This window comes from Petaurus breviceps, unplaced genomic scaffold (genome assembly GCF_028583685.1).
Source record: "Petaurus breviceps papuanus isolate PSGF00001 unplaced genomic scaffold, PetGlider_PUasm1.0 151, whole genome shotgun sequence".
Classification (NCBI taxonomy): domain Eukaryota; kingdom Metazoa; phylum Chordata; class Mammalia; order Diprotodontia; family Petauridae; genus Petaurus; species Petaurus breviceps.
Genome location: NW_027185712.1, coordinates 21,552,040 through 21,557,937, shown reverse-complemented (window position 1 = coordinate 21,557,937; position 5,898 = coordinate 21,552,040). Strand labels below are relative to the sequence as shown.

At 37.5% G+C, this 5,898-nt stretch overlaps 1 long non-coding RNA gene across 1 annotated transcript; it reads left to right on the top strand.

Annotated features, from left to right (window-relative positions):
• Positions 1 to 329: 329 nt before the first annotated feature.
• LOC138152675 (uncharacterized) lies at positions 330 to 3,852 on the top strand. The gene is made up of 2 exons (XR_011166167.1): positions 330 to 2,166; positions 3,314 to 3,852. It is a non-coding gene; the product is annotated as an uncharacterized lncRNA (long non-coding RNA).
• Positions 3,853 to 5,898: the final 2,046 nt, after the last annotated feature.

Sequence of the window (5,898 nt, the reverse complement as noted above, 5' to 3'; positions counted from 1 at the left end):
CCTGGAGACTGCAGACAATGATGGGTTAGGACAGTTCAAGGATGGATTGATATTTTGATAGGCTCAAGGGTGGGAAGTAGATGGACAATGGAGGGCTAGGCTAGTCACAGAGGTTAACAAAGGTCTGAGGTCTGGGACGGCCACAATGTAAGGCTTATGGTCTCATGCAAATGACTCATCAAATGGGATGATTTAATCAGAGTTCAAGGGGGGGGGGGGTTCCCAGAGCCTACACCTCATCATCAGCATACTTCAATATTCAAGAATCTATGATCTTACTAGTATGGTTATGTCATCAATGCAGATTTCAACTCTTCTATGTCATAGTAGACCATTTTCCTGAGTTGCTGTGGCCCCCAAAAGTCATCTATGACTACTCTACCGAGCAGCTCCAGCTCCCACCTCCTCCAATTCATGTAAAAAAGTGACTCTAGACAAATTTTGGAGTTACAGAACCCACAAAATGACACAGAGAAGCTAACCTCCCAATAAGGACAGCCCAGCAGGCTGGCAGCAAGTGGTCAGCTAAGCACTCTGGGAGCCTAGCCCAGTCTCGTTAGATTTGGAGGTTTTAACCTCCGGGCAGCCTGACCGCCTGCTGGTTGGAGGGAATTCAGATCCCCAGCAGCTGTGGTGGTTTCCAGAAATATCAACCCATAGATGTGAAGGACAAAGTAAGAGGTCAGTGCAGTGTAGACTTTGGGACCTGAGAATTCCAAGTGGAAAATTTGTCTAGAGTCATTTTTAGACCATCTAGAGTCAAAGGTGGGGCAAGAAGAGGCTGAGGTGCAGCCATGCTGCTTCAGAGCTCCTGGTCTGCAGATTGTAGGGGGACCAACAGACCAGTCTGAGGGGTAATCACTAATAGCTCTTGCTTTAACCTGCTTGGATCTGGATTGCAGTCTAGGGTGGAGGTCCTGGGGCTCATGAGCAGTCTGCCAGAGCATGTGGAGGCTTCAGAGACAGCACCCAACTAATACCTCCAGCAGTTGAGAAAACCCCAGCATTTGGGATAAACCTTGCTTTTCTGGTAGCAGAGTTCTACTGTGGCAAAAGGCTCAAAAATCAAGTAATTGAGTGGCAATATGAGCAAACAAGGGAAGCAAGGCAAGCACAGTAATCCAACTTTACACTCCTATTTTGGGGACAAAAAGGATCAAAGCATGGAACAGGAGGAAGACACTGAAGTCAGAACTCCTGCACCAAAAGCTTCCAAAAAAATATCAGCTGCTTACAGGCTATAGAGGAGCTTAAAAAGTATTTTGAAAATCAAATAAGAGAAGCAGAGGAAAAATTGGGAAGAGAAATGAGAATGATGCAAGAAAATTATAAAATGAGAACCAAAAACCTGACTGAAGAAAATAACACCTTTAAAAATAGACTATCTCAAATGGCAAAAGAGGCTCAAAAAGCCAATGAGAAGAAGAATGCCTTAAAAAGCTGAATTTGCCAGATGGAAAAAGAATTTCAAAAGCTCACTGAAGAGAATCATTCCTTCAGAATTAGATTGGAGCAAATGGAAGCTAGTGACTTTATGAGAACTCAAGATACTATTAAACAGATCCAAACAAATAAAAGAATAGAAGGTAATGTGAAATATCTCATTGGAAAAACCATTGACCTGGAAAATGGATCCAGGAGAGATAATTTAAAAATTATTGGACTACATGAAAGCCATGATCAAAAAAAGAACCTAGAAATCATCCTCCAAGAAATTCTCAAGGAAAATTTCCCTGATGTTTTAGAACCAGAGGGCAAAAGAGAGGTTGAAAGAGTCCACTGATCACCTCCTGAAAAAGATCCCAAAAAGAAAACTCCTAGGAATATTATAACCAGGTTCCAGAGTTCCCAGATCAAGGAGAAAATATTACAAACAGCCAGGAAGAAACAATTTGAATATTGTAGAAACACAATCAGGATAACTCAGAACTTGGCAGCTTCTGCACTGAGGGATCGAAGGGCTTGGAATATGATATTCCAGAGGTCAAAGGAGCTGGGATTAAAACCAAGAATCACCTACCCAGCAAAACTGAGTATCATGTTCCAGGGGAAAATATGGTCATTCAGTGGAATAGAGGATTTTCAAGCATTCTTGATGAAAAAACCAGAGATGAATAGAAAATTTGACCATTCAGATACATTCATCAGCAAGAGAAGCTTGAGAAGGTAAACAGGGAAAAGAAATCATAAGGAACTTATCAAAGTTGAACTACTTATATTCCTACATGGAAAAGTGATAATTATAACCTATGAAACTTTTCTCAGTATGAGAATAGTTGAAGGGAATAGAAATGTGTGTGTATATATATGTGTGTGTGTGTGTGTTTGTGTGTGTATGTGTGTATATATATGTCTATATAGGAGGGTATATGGACATATTAATACATATGTGAGTGTGTATATATGTGTACAGGTATACATATACAGAGGGCACAGGACCAATTGAATAGGAAGATATAGGTACTTAATAGATACTTAAAAGGTGAAATTAAGAGGTGAGAGAGTAATATAATGAGAGGAGATGGGGAGAGACAGAATGGGGTAAATTATCTCATATAGAAGAGGCAAGGGAAAATGGTTACAATGGAGGGGTAAAATAGGAAGGCAAAATGGAATGAGTCAACTTTATTTTCATTGAATTTGTCTTGGGGGGGAATCACAGAAACACTAAATAGGGTATCTCACCCTACAGGAGAAGGGGAGAAGGGGAAGAGAAGGGAGATAAAGGAAGGGAGGGCAGGCTGGGGGGGGGGGAAGTTGGAAGCACCCACTTTTGAAAAGGGACAGGATCAAAGTAGAGAATAGAACAAGTGGGGGGGGTGGGATAGGATGGAGGGAAATATAGTCAGTCTTTCACAATATATCCACTATGGAAATGTTTTGCATAGCTACACACATACAACCTATATTGAATTGCTTATCTTCCCAGTGAGGGTGGGTGATGAGGGAGGAAGAGAAAGAATCTGGAATCCAAAGATTTAAAATCAAATGTTTAAAAATATATATGAATATTATTATTATTATTTTACATGTAACTGGGAAATTAGATATACAGGCACTGGGGCATAGAGATCCATCATGCCCTACTGGAAAGTTGAAGGGGGAATGGGGGAAAATATGGGAGATAGCAGATTGGGGGAGGGGATATTCAGTGGGAATGCTGCTTTGGGGTGGTGGGTAGGGAAAACTGGGGAGAAAATTTGTAACTCAAAATCTTGTGGAAATGGATGATGTAAACTAAAAATTTTTAAAAAGAGAAAAAAAAGAAACCAGCAATAATTGCTCACCTTATTTCTTTCTTTTTGCTTTTCAGGGTGTCCTGACTTTGTATATATGACTGATTTTTTTCCTAAAAAGAAAAAAAGGAATTTGCTGCTTAATTTTAAATTCCCCTTAATTTGTTCAGCACTCCCTATGTTATAAGTAAACAAGCTATATTTATAAAAGTGGAAAACAATGAACAAATTCACCAGTTACAGTCTTATCTGGAGTTCTAGAAACCCGACTTTATTTTGCATGCTTTTGAGGATCAAATGAGATTAACATTTGTGCAAGTTTTTTGTAATTATAAAACTATATACATGTAAGGTTTGTTACTAAAGACTAAAAATAGTAAAAGCATGTAATTACACTATAAACAAAAAAGACTTGTAAAATCATTTATCTTCTTAGAAGAAACTTTGCTGTAGTGTCCTTATAGGGGGGCAGAGGAGCACAATATAGAACAATAAAGGGGTGCTGAGAAATACATGGCAGGCAATTTATACATTTGTGAAATACTCCCTCCCATTATCTGTTATCAGACAGCAGCAGATGTCTAAATAAAGCCAGGATGCCCTAGTTTAAAAAAAATGTTTCTTTTTCACTTTATTTTGTCTTACTTGGAAATGTCAATAAAACCCTAATTAATAAATTTTTAAAATTGTTCTGATTTTACTAACACGAACCCGAATTGGGATCATTTACTTCTTCCTCCACAGCTTCCTTACCCTTTCTTTGAGGGGGGTGGAGATGAGTCTAGTTTTGACAACCTTTTTTCCAAATAATTTCAGTTGTTATGAGAGCAGAGGGTGAGTCTTTAAATTGGTTTTGCCAAGTTTCTGCCCAGATTCACCTAGTGAATTTAGAAAAATGGTTATAGGAAGCTGCTCTTACTCCCAGACTTCAATGAGTGTAGATAGCCTTCTCTGCCTGAGTAATTCTATACTGAGCAAAACTAATCCAAAAATGTTCACATTATTTTTTTCTTTCTACTTAATCATTCTTTCTAATCATCTAATTAAAAATTAGTTTGGCTAAGAATAGTATCTCTACAGACTAAAGTCCTGAGGTAGTATTGCTTTTTTTTTATTTAAAACAAGCATTTCCATAACATGGTAGGAAAGAAAAGATTATTGCACATGAAACTATGAATCTATTATGTACAACTTGCTATTCCTTTTAAATATATAATAAAGTTATAATGTAAATTTCTTATTTTTCTTCCTTTCCTATCCCCCCCCCCACCATGGTTACTATTAGACATAAATATGTATGTGTATGTAAAATTATTCTATACATCTATTTATCTAAGTGATAGCATTTTTCATTTTTATTTTTCAAAGGAAGGACTTTTTCTAGTTTCAAATGGATGAGGAATTTTTATTTTAAACATTTTAAATTCTGTTAAATTATTTTAAATACTTTAAATATTTTTTAAAATTTTATGCCTAATTTAGCCTGTTTGTCCTCTTGTCATCTACCATCTCTTATACAGCAGGACCTTCTTTTCAAAATAATAAAATCCCCTAATCAATAAAAAAGCTTGATTAAGGGTAATTATTTACATTATAAAAAGATTCCTTACTTTAGAAAATACTTACTGGGCAGCTAGGTGGTGAAGTTAATAGAGCACTGGCTCTGGAGTCAGGAGAACCTGAGTTCAAATCTGGCCTCAGACACTTAACACAAAAATTAGCAATGTGACCTTGGGCGAGTCACTTAACCCCAATTGCCCTCCAAAAAGAAATATATATATTCACCACAAGTTTTATTTAAAATAACCAGCTCCTCTATGAGTCAGATGGTGATATTTATAGGACCTCTTAGTCTATTTAAAATGTGATTTAATTTAGAACAAATGTTTTTTTTATATATACCTTGAGAAAAAAAATTTTTTTATGTAAAGTAGGGATAATTAAAAAAAAAAATTCCTCCAATCTTGTGAAATCATCAGTATAAGGAACTCTAAGAGAGGAAACCCCCTACTCCCTCCCCATTTAGATCAGCTGTTTGCCGTAAAGAGTTGCCTGGTATGTTGAGAAGTTAAGTGATTTTGCCTTTGGTCATGATATTAGTATGTATCAAGTATGTTATCAATCAGAACCAGGACTTGAACCAAGGTGTTCCTCACTCCTACGCCAGACCACTACATATGGTATATTCACCGGTATTATTTTCCAAAATAATTTTTTTATGATTTTGGCAAACATATACATATAAATTAAGCCATAGGATTTGCTTTGCTTTCATGTTTAAACCATCATTAGGTGTAGAAAGAACTTTCTGCCCCTTGCCCTTCTCCTTAGGATGTCCACACTCAACATGCAGGACAGAGGAGGAAGATGGCAATTTCTCTTCCCATCAAGGCTACTGAACAGGCATTTCTTCCTGGCTCAGTGGACAGTCTCCTCTGGACACATCCCTCTCCTTCAGCTGCCTTCATGTGGACCAAAGGATTGCTGCATTATCATTATTCCAAAGTGCCAAGTTCTCCCAAGGTGATCATGCATCCTTGACTGGAAGGAGATAGAGGGGTGCATGTACTATGGATGCCTCCTCCAGGCTCATCCCCACATATGCTCCATAAATCATATTTTACTCCAACTTGTGTTATATCAGAAATATCAGAAATGCTTG